The sequence below is a fragment of the Garra rufa genome, chromosome 14 (assembly GCF_049309525.1).
Source record: "Garra rufa chromosome 14, GarRuf1.0, whole genome shotgun sequence".
NCBI lineage: Eukaryota > Metazoa > Chordata > Actinopteri > Cypriniformes > Cyprinidae > Garra > Garra rufa.
This window is the reverse complement of record NC_133374.1, coordinates 29,025,144-29,043,691: the sequence shown is the minus strand read 5'-3', so window position 1 is coordinate 29,043,691 and position 18,548 is coordinate 29,025,144.

Genomic DNA, 18,548 nt, shown 5'->3' with positions numbered 1-18,548 from the left:
AAGTTACAGCTGTTTAAGAAATTATCCATAGTAGAGGGATCCTCCTTTGTATTGCTAGCGTACAATGATTCATAATACTGTTTAAAATAATTGTTAATTTCTTTGGGAGATAATAAATAACTCCCAGATTCAGATTTAATCCGATTAATTGTACGGTCATTTTCAAGCTTTCGTAGCTGTCTAGATAACAGTTTGTGTGGCTTATCGCCAAACTCAAAATATTTTTGTTTCATGAATAATAAAGACCTTGAAACATTTTCAGATGTTATCTTATTATATTGATATCTAAGGTTTAGTATTTGTTTGTGCAAATCTAAAGAGGGTGTTCTGGCATTTTCTTCGTCTAACTGACTAATTTGTCTTTCCAATGATTCTAAAGCAGCTTTATTTTTTTGTTTTTTGCACCTTTAAAAGAGATAAAACAACCCCTTAAATATGCTTTAAAGGTGTCCCACAACAGTGAAGGCGAAATATTTGGTTGGTTGTTAGTTTCAAAAAATAATTCAAGCTGTGTACGCAAATACTCACAGAATTTTGCATCCTTTAATAGATAGGTGTCTGCCCACCACAATGGTTGAGTTTTAACAATATCTGATCATTTTAAAGCGAATGTAATTGGACTGTGATCGGAGATCAGTATATTATGATATGTAACGTTAAAGATGAAGGGAATTAACTTTAAATCGACTAGAAAATAATCAATACGTGTATAAACGTTATGAACCTGTGAATGAAAAGAGTAATCTCTTCCCATTGGATTGGCTAACCTCCACACATCACTGACATTAGAATTTTTAATATACATGTTAAGAAAGTCCCTAGACTTGGATGGTGGAGCAGGCTGAGCTGAGGATCTGTCTAAATATGGGTCTAAAACACAATTGAAGTCGCCCCCTATAATTAAATTTGTAGATGAAATATCAGGAATCCGGGAAAACACATTTTGAAAAAAGCATGGATCATCGAAATTTGGTCCGTATATGTTAACCAAGGTTATAGGCGTTGAAAATATTTCTCCCATAACTATAATAAATTGTCCCTCCTTATCTGCAATTGTAGATCTTAATTTAAATGGAACCCCTTTCCTTATTAAAACAGCAGTACCCCTAGCCATTGATGAGAAGGTAGAGAGAAAAGATTGACCTATCCACCTGGCTCTCAGCATATGATGAGAATCTTTTTTAAAGTGCGTCTCTTGTAGAAATATAATGTCAGTGTTCATAGATTTTAAATGAGACAACACTTTACCACGTTTAACAGGGTGGTTTAGGCCTTTAACGTTCCAGGAAGCACAAGTTAAAGTTCCCAACCACCATCCGGGGTCTTACTCAGAGGAGCAGCCATACCAATTATTGCGTTTATTGCCCCCCACATAGCGCACCCACAGACGGAACCCCATAGAACATCCCCTCCCGCAATCTCTTAACACTACAAAACAAAAGGGAAAACATAAAACAAGAACATACCTGAAAACACAGGCTTCGTTGAACATCAGGTCAGAATTCCCGAGATAACTTAACTGTACGAACAGCCCTACTGGCATTAGCTGACTATCAGGAGCTCAGTGAGCAGTTCCTATAAGGGTTCTGAAAATTTGTATGCACATAAACACAGCTCCGTCATGACAAATGCAGAACGTGAGGTATATAGACATCATATATAACAAGTCACGTCATACTACCAGAAAAAAAAAAAAAAAAGGTCCGATCAGCATTAATACTTTTATAACACTGTTTACACCGTATCAGTCTAGGGAGATTATGATGTCGATACGTGTCCCTCACCGAAATGCTGCTCTGCATAGGCAATCGCTTTACCCGGGTCGGTGAAGTACAATTCTTCTCCACTGTGAGAGACCCGCAACTTCGCAGGGTATAAAAATCCGAAGCGGATTCCTGGTTGATCTCGCAATAGGTCTTTCGCTCGGTTGAACCGGGCGCGTTGCTTCAGTATGGCAGCTGGGAGGTCAGGAAATATCAGAAGCTTCTCTCTGTTGTAGGTGATGGATTTGAGCTGTGCTGCTTTTCGGATGATGTCTTGCCAATCATGAAAGTAATGCATCTTGACAATGAAGGCCCGGGGATATGAGGTATTGTCGGAGCGTTTCCTCAAGGATCTGTGGGCGCGGTCAATCAAAGGTAACGTCTCCAAAGAGAGCGCATTCTTCAACAGGTGCGCAATGAATTCTGTAGCTTTGCGCCCAGTCTCCTCGCCCTCTTTAATATTCAGAATGCGCAAATTCTGCCTTCTACTGCGACTTTCCAGATCCGTACATTTCTCCGTGAGTTGGGAGACGCTGCTTGTTAACTTTTCTACCTCTTTTTGTAACTGGGAAACCGTGTCAGATGTAAAAGTTGAGCTACGTTCCAGCTCTGACACTGTTTTAGCTTTTTTACCATCATGTTTTTCATGGTAGAGATTGTAACATCAGTCTCTTTTTTTAAAGCAGCTAGTTCTGCTTTGATGGAGATGGAGAATTGGTCTAGTCTTTTGTCGATGACCTCAACTATCTCCGACTTAAATAGCAGAAAGTTTGATTGTAGAGCAGCTATTCCTTCTAGCACTGCCTTGTTAGCCTCGGTGCTAACCTCGCCGCAGCTATGATCTTGAATCTCCCTCTGGGTTTCTGTCGTTTGTTCTGCGTTTCTTTTTGGTTTGTTTGGCATCTTAAGTGATTACACAAAACTCAATGACGTGACCGTAAAATATTATTTAGTTTAACTCACATATATCATTTAAAAATTACGGAGCCGTCTTAACGTGCGTCCTACTCTCACATCGCGTCTCCCGGAAGTCTATGATGCTATTTTTTAAATTAACTTATGACAGATTTGTAAATTGTTAGCATAATCATTTGTGAACGTATAATCATGTTTTGTAAATTATTATTTCATCATTATCTAATCACTTGTAAATGATTTATAACTTAATCTACAAAACATAAAAATACGAACATATCACTTATTAATCATTTATGAATACATAGTCATGTTTTGTAAATCATTAGTTCATCATTAACTAATTACTTTTAAATTACTTGTAAATTAATTAACAAAACATACACAAATTGTTGGCATATCACTTATTAAACATGCATGAATGTTTTGCAAATTATTATTTTATCATTAACTAACCACTTATAAATGACTTACAACTGAACGTTATTATAAAGTGTTACCGAATATTTTTTCCTTCAGAAGCTACATAAAATACTTATTTTCTATACTTTTCAGACAAAATAAGTAGTTTCACCTGATCATCTAATTCAAATAGCTTACACCCTGTGTCTCTTAATGCATCTATAGCAAGGCAAATAACTCAAATCAAAACTAAAATGCAAGTCACTTTGCACTTAAGTGCTTGCAGTATGGAAATAACACGAATAACAAATGCGAAGCATTTTAGTTTCGATTTGAGCCATTTGCCTTGCTATTGCTATAATACAAATGCAGGAAGGGAGGAATACAAATGCAGGAAGGAAGCAATACAAATGAAGGAAGGGAGGAATACGAATAACATGTTATTCGTATTGCTCCCTTCCTGTATGCACTTAAGTGTGAAGTTACTCGCATTTCAGTTTCAATTTGAGCCATTTGCCTTGCTATAGACTTTCAGGTGACTTATTTCAGAAGGCTTGTCAAGCGGCCGTGTACTATTTAAACTGTTTGTTCACTCTCAAATTCTGGGAGAAGTAATTCCAATCCACAGAGAAAGCAGCAGAGGCAGCGCGTAAGTGTTTGCATAATACTTTATTTCAGTAGGTGTTGTTTACATTGGTAGTTGCTGCTAGAAAGAATTTGTTAGTTTTCTACCTATTTCTATTGGTGTTGTTTCTTGTTACATTGTTGTTTTGATTGCACTTATTATAATTAGAATAGTAATTTGCTGTTGGTCGCTGTTTCCCTGCTTCCTGTTTGCCTTGCTGCAGAGTGGTCTGTGTTTGTAGCTCCCTGCAGCTTTGTTTTTCTGTTGGATTCTCTATCTTATTGTTAATTCTGCTGTTTTAAATTGATAGATATAGCTTAACTTAATTTCTGATCTTATCCATCAAGCTAATCTGACTAATTTGATCGTTCGCCTTATTCTATAATCACGAGTGCAGCGGGTTAGCATTCCATTAGCCGTTTAATTTGCCACTCGCACTCCATTCACGCTTTTAACTCTTGTTTACTAATTTTAGCATTGCGTTAGCCGGTTAGCTTGCCATCTGCGTTCCATTCACGTTTTTTCTCTCGTGTTTAATATCGTTAGTACTCCTTTAGCCGGTTCCGTTCCGTTTTTTCTCCCCCTGATCTGTTCTTCAGGAATTCATTAAACAACAGTGGTCTACAATCACGGTGAGTAATGGCTTCTTCTCCTACAATTGTTGTCTGCACTGCTTGCCACATGTATAGCTTATCTATCTCTGTCAGCAGTGAGCCTTATACATGTGATAAATACATTTACATTTACATTTACATTTAGTCATTTAGCAGACGCTTTTATCCAAAGCGACTGTAACAATAGAGGTCTGGAGACTGACGTGTGGATCCATATGCAAAGCTTTATTAACAGACGTAGTCAAAACAGGCAGGGGGTCGAACACCAGCAAACAAGAACAACAAGGGAAATCCGAAAGAGTAATCCAGTAAACAGGCGAGAAGGTCAGGGCGGGCGACAAGATTCAAAAACAAGAAAACAGTCCAAGGTCAGAAAACACAGAAACACAGGAACTAGGAACTCGGAAGGTTAAAGACTAAACAACGATCGGTCCAGACAGAGGGGAAAGGGAAGGCTTTATACCAAACACTAGGGGTCACATGACAGAAACAACCAATGGGAGACAGACACATGGAGCAGGAGAACCAATGAGGACATGACACTTAAGAGCAAAACATGGTGGGTTGAGTGAACACATAACATTAAACAGTTCAGGATGGAGTGCCCTCTACTGGGAATGACGTGCACTCCAGCTGGTGATTGTGACAGCGACTTACAAATTGGGAGTACAACAAGTGATTCATCCTAAGGAGGCAGATCAACATAGAAAGTGCTCAAAAATACCATATATTAGGCGTTGTTAGATGAGTACAGGCTAGAAAGGGAAGATCAAGAAAGAGATTTTTTACAATATTATTGAGTCAAATAGTGTCGAAAAAGATGGGTTTTCAGCAGTCGCTTGAAAGCTGTTAAGGAGTCTGCATTCCGGAGAGGGGTGGGAAGATCATTCCACCAGGCAGGAACATTGAACGAGAATGTTCTGGAAAGTGATTTCATGCCTCTCTGTGGTGGTACAATGAGGCGTCTTTCACTAGAGGATCTCAGACTTCTGGAGGGAGTGTAGATACGAAGTAGTGAATGGATGTAGCAAACCTGCATGATCGAGCAGTTTTAGCTATGTGGTCTTTAAAAGTCAATTGGTTGTCAAAGATTACACCCAGATTTCTGGCTGAAGTCGATGGGGTAATTGTTGATGAACCTAACTGGATGGAGAAGTCATGCTGTAGAGTTGGAGTGGCAGGAAAGACAAGAAGCTCAGTCTTTGCAAGATTGAGCTGTAGATGGTGTTCCTTCATCCATGCAGAGATATCCGCCAGGGAGCATGAGATCTGTGCAGCTACTGATGTATCATCTGGTTTGAATGAAAGATAGAGCTGTGTGTCATCAGCATAGCAATGGTAGGAGAAGCCATGTGCCTGTATGGTGGGGCCCAGAGATCTATATAGAGAAGAGGAGGGGTCCAAGAACTGATCCCTGAGTAACCCCAGTGACCAGTTGATGAGTTTAAGATACCTCCCCTCCCCAGGCCACTCTGAAAGACCTACCAGAGAGGTAGGATTTGAACCAGTGAAGTGAAGTCCCTGTGATGCCCAGTGGTGAGAGGGTGGACAGGAGGATCTGGTGATTCACTGTGTCAAAGGCTGCAGATAGGTCTAGCAAAATGAGTAATGATGATTTGGAATCAGCTTTTGCAGTCCGCAAGGCTTCAGTGACAGACAGTGGCGCAGTTTCAGTTGAATGGCCACTCCTGAACCCTGACTGGTTAGCATCCAGTAGATTGTTTTGTGAGAGGAATAAAGATAGCTGGTTGAAAACAGCTTGTTTCAGTGTTTTTGCTATGAATGGAAGGAGAGAGACAGGTCTGTAGTTGTCAATGAGTGAAGTGTTAAGTGTAGGTTTTTTGAGCAGTGGGGTTACCCGGGCCTGCTTAAATGTAGTGGGGAAAGTGCCTTTGAGAAGAGATGTGTTGATGATGTGTGTGATCGCCGGTAGGATTGTTGGAGAAATTGCTTGGAGAAGGTGTGAGGGGATAGGATCTAAAGGGCATGTCGTTGGATGGCTGCAGAGGAGAAGTTTGGTTACTTCTGCCTCAGAGTAAGGACAGAAAGAGAAGATGATGAGTGTGGTCAATTTTAGTTCCTGTATGTGTGGAGTTGAGAAGTTAGTACTGATAGATGTATTTTTGTCTGTAAAGAATGTGGCGAAAACATCAGCTGTTATAGAAGTGGTGGGAGGTGGTGGAGGGGGACAAAGCAGTGAATTAAAAGTTTTGAAAAGGTTGCGTGCGTCCAGAGCATTGTTGATCTTGTTGTGGAAGTATGAAGATTTGGCAGTATGTACTTGGGTAGAGAAAGTTGAAAGCAAAGACCGATACATACTCAGATCTGATGGATCCTTAGATTTGTGCCATTTTCTCTCGGCTGCTAAGTTTGGACCGATGCTCACGAAGAACATCGGATAACCAAGGGTTTGTCGGAGCAGCCCGTGCTGGCCTGGAGGAGAGAGGGTATATATCTTCTAGACAAGAGGTAAGAGTGGAGCATAAGGTGTCGGTTGCTGCATTAGTATCCAGGGATGAGAAGTGGGTTGGAGAGGGAAGAGAGGAGGATACTAAGGAAGAAAGGTGGGAGGGTGAGAGAGAGTGTAGGTTTCGTCTAAAAGTAACAGGTGGAGGTGTTGGGGGTGCACAAGTAGCAAGATGTAGGTTAAGTGTAATGGAGAATGGTCAGAGATGTGTAGGGGTTTGACCACAATGTTGTCTGAAATACAATTTTGTGTGTAAATGAGATCAAGTTGGTTGCCAGATTTATGAGTGTATGCAGTGATAATGCATTTTAGGTCAAATGAAGCAAGGAGTAAATGGAAGTCTGCAGCATAGGGTTTGTCAAGATGAATGTTAAAGTTCAGAAAGACTAGAAGTGGGCTGCCATCTTCTGGAAAAGAGGACGCAGCCCATCCAGCTCTTCTAAGAAGATGCCAAGTTGACTAGGATGGGGTAAATTACCACAACATGGAGTTTGATAGGAGATGTTATAGTGATTGTATGAGATTCAAATGAGTTATAATTGCATAGAGGAGAATGGGTTGAGTATTTCCAGCTGTTAGAAATAAGAAGTCCCGTACCCCCACCCCTTCCAGTCTGACGAGGGGTGTGAGAGAAGGAGAATTTATTAGATAGAGTGGCTGGGGTTGCAGAGTCTTCTGGACGTATCCAGGTCTCAGTCAAACCTAGGATGCTCAGGCCCGATTGCAAAGCAAATGCCGAAATGAAGTCAGCTTTGTTGACAGCTGACTGACAGTTCCAGAGTCCAACCGTGAAAGAGAAAGGTTCAGTGGAAGAGGTGTGGATAGGACGCAGGTTAGAAAGATTGCGTCGACGCGTGCGTGTGATGTTAGTGCGGTGTGTAGAGAGCATCGGGAATGAATTGTAAACACATGATAGAGGAGGACAGAAAGAAGAGTGAGATAAAGGAAAGGAGTACTTAAGTGTGTTGTCGGTTTCGTTGCTCGGTTAAAGTCACGCAGGAAAAAGTCGCAGGTCTTTACTCTCTAGTCGGTCTTCTGCGAAGAGGCTGAACGCTTCCGCTGACGCTTCACCGTCAGCTGATACAACACAGTTTAATACACCACCAATCAATACTTTAGTGATAGCAGCTGGGGACACCCACTCGGCTGAGTCATTCCCAAATGGATCGTACGCAAATGGGTCAAACCGAAACGAAAAAGTAACACACTTTGCACTTTTAAGCGCTCTCAGGAAGCGAGCGATATCACGAACAAAAGCTTCCCTTGGCCGTCGGCTCAGTATTTCAATTTGAATGAGAGCAATCAAAACTACAATTTAGAACGAAATCACCAGGAAAACAAATCAACAGAAACTAACAAAAACTCTCTAGCAGCAACAAGATGCAAATAGAAACGAATAAGTCAATAAATAGAAACCAAGGACGTGTTTATCTAGCAGCAACAAATGTAACAACCGCCTATTTAAAATACAGAATTTAAGTAGTCACTTATGCCCTGTCGTCTTGTCCGCGCCAGAGGACTGAAAATCACAGGAATATAGTCAGGCTGGCATGCAGGAATATAGTCAGGCTGACAGAGAAGATTTCAGAACTAGAGTCACACATTCAAACTTTAATAGAGGATAGTAAGAATGTGAGGGCCTTAGATACGGTTTTGGATGCGACTAGCTCAGAATGCCCTGTACATTGTTCGGTTCCGGTAACAATGCCCGTGCAGCAGGGCAACTGGGTGACTGTGGGACGGCATAGTCGCGGGTCAAAACACCGCTCTTTTGTTCCGATCAGAACATCAAACAGGTTCTCCCCACTCAGTGAAGCACCCACTGAGAAACCTGATGAAAGTGCTCTAGTAATTGGCGATTCTATTGTACGGAACGTGGAAATAGAGACTCCAGCCACCATAGTCCAGTGTTTACCGGGAGCCAGAGCGCCTGACATCTTGGCAAATTTAAAAGTGCTGGCTAATGCTAAACGTAAATTCAGTAAGATTGTTATTCACGTCGGCACTAATGATGTTCGACTTCGCCAGTCGGAGATCACTAAAAGTAATGTTAAAGAGGTGTGTGAGCAAGTACGATGTCAGGCACTGTAATATGCTCTGGTCCCCTCCCTGCTTACCGTGGTGATGAGATACACAGTAGATTGTCATCGTTAACCGGCTGGATGTCAAAGTGGTGCCCGCGAAATAACATAGGTTTCATAGACAATTGGACAATCTTTTGGGGCAGACCCAACCTGTTGAAAAGAGATGGTCTTCATCCCTCCGGATGTGGAGCATCTCTCCTATCTAGAAATATGGCACATAGTCTTAGAGTTTGCACTTGACTAACTGGGGCCCAGGTCAGGAAGCAGACAGATTGGCTAAACTGACCATCTGCTAGCTGCCTCACGTCACAGAAATCAGTTAATTCTCAGCACATTCACCCTTTCACCTAGATATCACACTATAGAGACTGTGTCTGTTCCCCGAGCTAGAAAATACAAAAAGCGCCTTAATCAAATCAAGTCTAACAATTTAATTGATGTTCAACAAATAAAAAATATATATAATACAGAGAAACAATTGATAAAGCTTGGCTTATTGAAGATCAGGTCCCTTTCTACGAAAGCACTTTTTGTAAATGATATGATCACTGATCATAACCTAGATGTGCTCTGTTTGACAGAAACCTGGCTAAAACCAGACGATTACATTATTTTGAACGAACATCTCTCTATTAGTGCTACTGGATCTTAGTGCTGCGTTTGATACTATTGACCACAACATTCTTTTAAATAGACTTGAAAATTATGTAGGCATTAATGGTAGTGCACTGGCATGGTTCAAATCGTACTTATCAGACCGTCATCAGTTTGTGGCAATAAATGAAGAGGTATCATTTAAATCGCAAATGCAGTATGGAGTACCTCAAGGCTCAGTACTAGGGCCATTACTTTTTACGCTTCACATGTTACCCTTCATCAAAACATATCAATTCGAAAAACTAACAGAATGCATAGCTGATATTAAAAACTGGATGGCGAATAACTTCTTACTGTTAAATTCTGGAAAAAAAAAAAACAGAGGTGTTAATTATTGGAACTAAAACCTCCACAAGTAATAACCTAAAACACAGTCTAATACTAGATGGCTGCTCTGTAAATTCGTCGTCATCAGTTAAGAACCTAGGTGTCCTATTTTATAGCAATCTCTCCTTTGAAAGCCACATTTCTAGCATTTGCAAAACCGCATTTTTCCATCTTAAAAATATATCGAAATTACGACCTATGCTATCAATGTCAAATGCTGAAACATTAATTCATGCGTTCATGACCTCAAGGGTAGATTATGGTAATGCTTTATTGGGTGGTTGTTCTGCACGCTTAATAAACAAACTCCAGCTGGTCCAAAATGCAGCAGCAAGAGTTCTTACTAGAACTAGAAAATATGACCATATTAGCCCGGTTCTGTCAGCACTGCATTGGCTCCCTATAAAACAACGTATAGATTTTAAAATCTTGCTAATTACTTATAAAGCCCTCAATGGTTTAGCTCCTTAGTACTTGAGCGAGCTCCTATCGCATTATAGTCCCTCACCTCCGCTGTGTTCTCAAAATTCTGGCAATTTGATAATACCTAGAATATCAAAATCAACTGTGGGTGGCAGATCATTTTCTTATCTAGCGCCTAAACTCTGGAACAATCTACCTAACACTGTTCGGGAGGCAGACACAATCTGTCAGTTTAAATCTAGATTAAAGACACATCTCTTTAACCTGGCTTACACATAAAAACATTAACACATTCCTATCATTCAAATTAAAGGATTGTTAGGCTGCATTAATTAGGTCAACTGGAACCGAAAACACCTCCCATAACATCTGATGCACTCGTTGCATCGTAAAAAGAATGGCATCTACGCTAATATTAGTCTGTTTCATTGTTATTCCGAGGTCACCGTAGCCACCAGACCCAGCCTGTATCTAGATCAGATGGTCACTGCAGTCCCCCGGATCCAGTCCGTACCCAGCTTAGATCATGGATCACCACTTGGAGATGACTTCAATAGCCGTGGATGTCAACCAGATGAGCTCCAGAGACGGATCATCAATGAAGACTTCGCCAACTTAGACGGCCATCGGTGCTACACCACGGGATCCTGATGAGTTCTCTACAATCAGACATTGTTACAAACTGCTGGTTTCGTCTGGCCAGAGGAGAACTGGTCCCCCGACTGAGCCTGGTTTTTCCCAAGGTTTTTTTCTCCATTTCTGTCACCTGTGGAGTTTTGGTTCCTTGCCGCTATCGCTTCTGGTTTGCTTAGTTGGGGACACTTTCCAGTGATATCGTATACTATTTGAACTGAACTGGATGATGATATTACTGAATTCATTGATGAACTGCCTTTAACTGAAAATTGATTATTTACAATAATGCGTTACTTACACACTATTGTGCTGTTTAAATACTGTGCAGTTGCTTTGACACAATCTGTATTGTTAAAAGCGCTATATAAATAAATAAAGGTAATTCGTATTGCGAACTGACTCACAGACAGAGAATAGCAGATCTGTCCTGGGACAGAACCGTTCCAGCAGGGGTCTGTTATGAGAATGATCGTTTCTTTTCAATATTTTTCCTGCATTGCACTGTGTTGCTTCTATTCTCTCTGTTTTTCTCATAGCTTGAATGATGCTGGGGTGTTGGCGTGTTATTGGGTGCTTGATTAAGGCGGGGTCTTTTTTAAGGAAGCCGGTTGCAAGCAGCAGGCGAGCTTATTGTTGGTGCTTTATCACAGAATATTTGTTTTCGATAAAACTTACTTCATTTAAAAGCATACATATCAAGCTTTCTGTAGACATATTGCTCATGTCTCTGTGTTGTGTATTAGCTGAGTTATAGTTAATTTAATGACGCGTTTCTGAATGAAGATCACGGAGATCAATGCGGCAGACAGCACACCCTTTTTGTTTTCTTTAATTTAAAAAAATATCAAAATGTTTTTTATTTTTGTGAGTATATACAAATAAAAGTAGACCCTTTACAGATTTGATTGATGTACTGCTTTTATCTGTACAATCAGAAATGACAGAGTAATTGAAGTTCCTTTTGGGAAACTGCCACAAAACGCGTATGCGCGTTTGTCGACCCCAGGGGGTTAACATACCCTAGACGCAGGGCGTTATAATTAGGGGCTCATCCGTTCGTTCCCTACTTTTTATTTGGGAAATTCGTTCGATGCACTCATTGAGAATCTCTAGGACTCTGCTGCTGAGTACCATTTATATTTTTGCTATTTTTTTGTGACTGACATTTTTTTATGTTCGGAGGGGAAGTGTTAGGCTAATGGAGTTTAGTATTAAAGCGTCTAAACAAGCTCCTTCGTGGGAAGCTTTGGAATCTTGTCTTAAAGTTGATTTGTTTTTGGTGGAGGATTTTTTTAATGTTCCGGTTGTAAAAACAGCCAGGAAGAAAGAGGTGTGAGACGTAATTCAAACTGCGCTCTTACAACAAGGTATTTTACAGCCATTCCAGCAGTGTCGCCAATTTTGAGCAACTTCATGAATTAATTCTGATTGAGGATTTAAAAAATTTGTTACCAGAAAAAATTGTTGTGTATCTGAATGAGAAAAAGATTTCAACTCTAGCTGAGGCTGCATGTGTGCAGATGAGTTCACTTTAACTCACAAAAACGCATTTGTACGTCATGAGCCGCAATATTCTGTGCCTTTTGAACGAAATCTTAAAATGTGTGTTCGGCTGTTCTCCAGCTTGTAGTGCCTAAGTGTTTGCGCAAGAAAGTTTTGAGTGTGGCCCATGATAATGTTGCTGGGCATTTGGGCATAACCCAAATTTATCATCGGATTTTATGTTATTCTTTCTGGCCTGGTCTTAAATCCGATGTAGCCCAGTATTGCCGTTCATGTCACATGTGTAAGGTTGTTGGAAAGCCTAACCAGGTTATTCCTCCTGCCCCTCTTAAACCTATCCCTATCATGGACGAACCTTTTGCACGAGAATTTTAGACTGTGTTGGGCCGTTACCGCGAACAAAGTCAGGACATTTCTATCTGATCACGCTTATGTGTACAGCTACACGTTACCCCGAAGCTATACCACTGCGCTCACTAAAAGCAGAGGCTATTGTGAAAGCGATGGTTATGTTCTTTTCGACCTTTGGTTTTCCGAAGGTGATTCAAACAGATTAGGGGTCTAACTTCATGTCTCAACTGTTTAAGCAGGTCCTGTCCCAACTGAACATCAAACGTTACATCTACAGCATACCATCCAGAGAGCCAAGGTTCCCTGGAGAGATTCCATCAAACCTTGAAGTCCATGCTCAGTAAATATTGCGCCAAATCAGGGAAAGACTGGGATGAGGGATTGCCCTTACTCGCCGTTTGCTGTACATGAATCCGTTCAGGAGTCCCTGGGGTTCAGCCCAGCAGAGCTATTCTTCGGACATACCATACCCTCTCAAAATGCTGCAAGAGAGCTGGGTATCCGATGAGAAAATGGAGTGCAATGTGCTGGATTACATGAGTTTGTTTTGCGAGCAATTGCTTAGTGCATGTAAATTGGCTCAGACAACTCTGGAGCGCTTGCAAACGAAGATGAAAAACGTTTTGATAAAAATGCTGTTTTTCATTCTTTCTCTGAGGGAGACAAAGTTTTGGTTTTATTGCCGGTGCAGGGTGCTGCCTTGCAGGCTAGATTCTCTGGACCATATGTCGTTGATAAAAAGGTGAGTGATACAAACTATGTTGTTCGAACTCCTGACCGACGAAGAAAGACTTGTCTGTGTCATGTAAATATGTTGAAGCTGTAAGTGAGCATAGAAGAGGATCCAGAGACAAAAAGCTCTGTGATTGCCCCGGTAGCTTCTGTTGTTGTTACCTCTGGCAGTGGTCCAGATGAAGATGGGCTAAATTTGCAGAGTCCACTAGCTTTGAGTGGCAGATTAAATAATTCCAAAATTTTAGAGAACTTGAACTGACATTTGTTGCATTTGTCTGATAATCAGCGAACTGATATGGTGGAGTTAATAAATTCATTCTTGTGTTTGTTCTCAGATGTCCCGTCCCGAACACACATGCTGAAACATGATATCGAAGTATGTGACCATCCGCCCATTAAGCAAAGTGCGTACCGAGTAAATCCTTCCAAAAGGAAAATTATGGAAGATGAGGTTAGGTACCTGGTGGAGAATGGTCTTGCAGTCCCGAGCTTTAGCGCATGGAGTTCCCCATGCTTACTGGTTCCAAAGTCTGACGGCACGCAACGTTTCTGCACGGATTATAGTAAAATAAATGCTGTGACGAAACCAGATTTGTTAACCCCTCCCGCTTATGGAGGATTGTATAGATAAGGTAGGCTCTGCATGCATTGTCACAAAACTCGATCTCTTGAAGGGGTATTGGCAAGTCCCCTTGATGGAGCGTGTAGCCGAGATATCTGCTTTCGTTACTCCCGATGATTTCCGCAGTTATACGGTAATGGCGTTCTGCTTGTGGAACGCTCCCATAAAGTACTAGGGGGAATATCAAAGTGTAAAGTTTATATTGACAATATCATTGTTTATTCGGACACATGGGACGTGCTTCTGGAAACTCTGAAAACTGTTTTTGAGCGCTTGCAGGGTGCTTTACTTACACTTAATCTGATGAAATGTGACCTCATGAGATTTCTCTGAATGTCCGGGTAAGGGGAGCATATTAAACCCAGTCCACATGGATACCTGAAAGGGAGCCTTATGCTCAACCCGGAAGTCAGGAACAGATGGGCTCCTAACCCTGAGCTGCAGGGAGGAACACCCGTCCTTGAAAAAGGGTAATGCTCTGAAGGGACCCTTTAGTGTAAAGGGGAGCATATTACGCCTACCAGGAGAAAGTGGTGCTCAGAAATTACCCTTCCTTAGAAGGGGAGCATACTCATCCCACCAGGAGCCGTGATCTAAATGGGACCCTACGCAAAGGGGAGCAATCGTGCTCAATTCAGAAGGCCTGAGAGGAGGTTGTGACAAGTTCTACCCCTGAAAAAGGGAAAATTTTGCCATGCAGCAGTGGCACTGCTTTGAGGGAACCTTGAATAAAGGTGAGCTGCCAGCTACCTGAAGAGACTTCTACGCAAGAAGCTCTTGACTCTAGCAACATCAAGGGTAGGCTTCAAAAACCCTGAGGACAGGGAAGAATACCAACACCCGCCTGAGGGTGGTGCTCTGAGAGGACCCTTCCTGCAGAAAGGGGAGCAGCTAATGTCATCTCGAGTCCTGAAAAGGGAGAGTTCCTGGTTAGTCATGAGGACAGACTCCTAACCCTGAAGGCCACGGAGGAACGCCCGTCCCGACGAGGGGGCGCTCATTGAGGACCCTTTCCTCAGAAAGGGGAGAGCCCAGCTTGTGCATGAGGCCTAAAGAGTGAGAATCAGCCTGGACAAGAGGGACAGGCTCCTAAACCCAAGAACAGGGAGGAAAACCTGGCTTTGTCAGACTTAAGTTGATTTCTGCCCCCGCAGATGTCTCTCCGTAGCCACCATAGCACCCAGAGACCTGCCCATGTGGGTAGCGGCTTGCTTGGTGGCACAGAGAGTGAGATCCGTGGTTAGACGCAGTTCCGCCACTCCGTCAGGAGAAAGTCCCTGACCCTTATCTAGATCCTTCAGCAAATCAGCCTGGTTATGATCAGAAAGATGGCATTCATCAAGGCGGCCCCGTGGGACCACCTTTCTGATACACTTCCACGTACCATGATCCATAACCTCCAAAAGCTCCTCGTACACAGGGCAGGAAGGATGAGAAGACTCAGCCTCGGCTTCTTCGTCTTCATATAACATTTCCTGCTCTTCCTGGGTAGAACCCAAAAGAGCACTCACTGAAGGATCCGATGACGTCAAAGAAATGGCCTATGAGTTTGAAAAGGAAAGCCCCTTTTTTAGCTCATTGGCCAGATCCAACTGAGATCCCCACAAACTCAGTTTCCTCCAAGCCTCAGCCGTGGCAGGACCCAAACTGCGTGGAACAGATAGACGCTCGTCCTTTCTTGAAAGGAGAGACAGACGAGAATGGATCTTTCTCATAGAGAAACGCTCACAATGAACACACAATGCCCCCTCAAGGACATCGCGTGTGCTCTTCACCCAAACAAAAGACGCAAAGATTGTGTGTGTCGTCAGGCGTTAACCCTCTGGGGCCGACGGTCACGCCGGCGTGACCAACCTACTTTTTTTAAGATCAGCGCAAAAGACACTAAAAATGCTCTGTCGGTTTAAGTCATACACATTAGAGATATACATCAATGGAAACTGTAAAGCGTGTACTTTTATTTGGGCACACTCACAAGAACAGCAGAAAGTTGTGTTTTTTTATTTAGAATAAAGAAAACAAACAGGGTGATTTCTGTTTTCTCTGTCTCCGTGAACTGCTTTTAGAAATGCGTCACTTATATCATTCAAACACGGTGAATATTTAGCACACAAACATAAAAGTGGTATCTACTGAAAGCTTGAGATTTATGCTTTTAAACGAAGTAAGTTTTATCAAAAACAAATAATCTGTGATAAATGAATCTATATGAAACAAAGGAGATGTCTAGTCTATCCAGTTCCAACTAATTATCTCTAATGTGACCGCGCCCACTATCGCGAAATCTTTTGCCATGCAAATTAGCCATGTGCTACAGGCGCAGCAAGGACCGGAGTATGTACGCGAGGAAACTCCCACATCACCGCAACAAAGCAATGTGACTTCAAGTTCATCTTGGTTACAGTTTGTTACTGAATGAAGATAATGCTGTGAGGAATAAGACTTATGTTTACCTCAACCCTAAGAAGGACGCGATGCGACGCAAACCCAGCAGGAGGAGACATTTACATGAGTAAGTCTTACTTTCATTTTCCTACTAGCTTTCGCTGTTATTTCCTTTGACAAAACATGTACACATTTTACTAGTTAGACTTATTCCAAACTAAAATTCCTGACTTTATCAAATGAAACATTATGAAGTACGTTTGATTGCATTGCATCTCTCACGATGCCAGGATATTTATAATGTTCTAGAAAAACGATGTGATTATGACTGTGAGATGCATTTATGACGATATCTTTATGAATGTAGAATCATACTTTATTTATTTATTTTATTGTATAATAGTGTAAAAGTAATATTAGTGCTTACACTGAATGTGTGTTTACATCACGTTTATTAGTAATATAGTGCTAAACGATAATTATTAGTTTCTTAGATATTGCATGTCCTTTTTTTACATTAGTACAAATTCTAGAGTATAGACTGTATTCTGACAGATGATCCTGATATGATTTTTGGTTTGTTTTGTTTTTGTAGTGATCTCAAACCTGCTCAAAAGATGAATCCTGCCCTCTTTCCCTTGAGTCCCTTCAAACTGTTTTCCTCTGAGAGCACTAGAAACTTGAGATGTTCAACTACACTGATATTCTAGTGTAAAACAAGTTTTTGACTTTTTTGTATTTTTTTAAGGGCACACAAAATAGCAGGTAAGATTGTTTCATTTGTTGAACAGAATTCAGAAGAAGTTTTCAGAAATGCCACAAAGTCTGTGCACATCTGTGTGGTTAGATGAGGGAGCTCAATAATGTGTCTTTGACCTTCATTATGAATGTTTTGATTATACAGTGATAGTAAATAAAATAAAAATAATCTAAAACACCATTCTCTGAATCTTTTCACATTGTTTCCTTACCTGCTATAGTCAAGTCAATCATTGATGGGGCCATTAGGGAGGGCTCTTTTGTCTCTCAGGTGTGAACTGCTAAATATTCATGGGTCATTGCCACACCTATGAATAATCCCTTTCGATCACAAAACATGTTTTATAAAATTTAAATCAATATATTGTTTTCTCTGAACGAGTGAACGAGATGATTTTCACATCATTTGGTTGAAAAAATTCTAGCCTACGACAACCAATTATCAAAAGTCTTGTAAAGAAATGTCCTGTATGTGCTTCATGGCATTATTTCAGTGACTTCAAAACTTTCGATTTTCAATAACCACGCATAAACATAGTTTTCTCAAAAACACAAACATGCACATTAATGTTGCTTGCATATTATTGTAGCCCAATATGTGCTGATTACAATGTAATCTGACTTTAACCATTCATATGTTTTTAAGATACTGAAAAAAGCACAAATGTCAGGGCATGTCAAAACTTCTTCAGGGCCCCAAAACACCTCAGGCCCCAGAGGGTTAAATAACGCGGACATGGATCCACACACTTCTTAAACGTCTTGCTAGTGCTCGCCATAATAATAATAATAGAAGAGGTAGTCTTACCAGTATGCACGCTCAGACAAATGAGAAGCTGAAGACAACGAAGAGGATGTGTGTTTGCATCGGCGCCTGCTTACTGTTTCGCCTGGTAGTGACGCACCAGCAGCGTCGGTCGCGCCGCGGGGACGTCATATGCTGTCGACGGCCATTTCATGTAGTTTTTCTATGTATTCTTCAGACACGAGTCACGCTGCGACGTTTCCCAATAGTGCCCTCTAGAGGATGCAGTGAGAGTTCCCTTGGAAAGGAACCTACATTAAACACTTATAGATAACTAGATAGATAAATATATAAAAGCGTCTGCCAAAAGAGTATGATCCAGGTATCCAACTTTGTGAATGATTCGCACTGCTCTTTTTTGAAGAACAGTTAATGGGTACAGTGTGCTCTTATAGTTATTGCCCCAGACTTCAACACAGTAGGTTAAATATGGTAAAACTAGTGAACAGTAGAGAATGCGGAGTGAGTTATGATC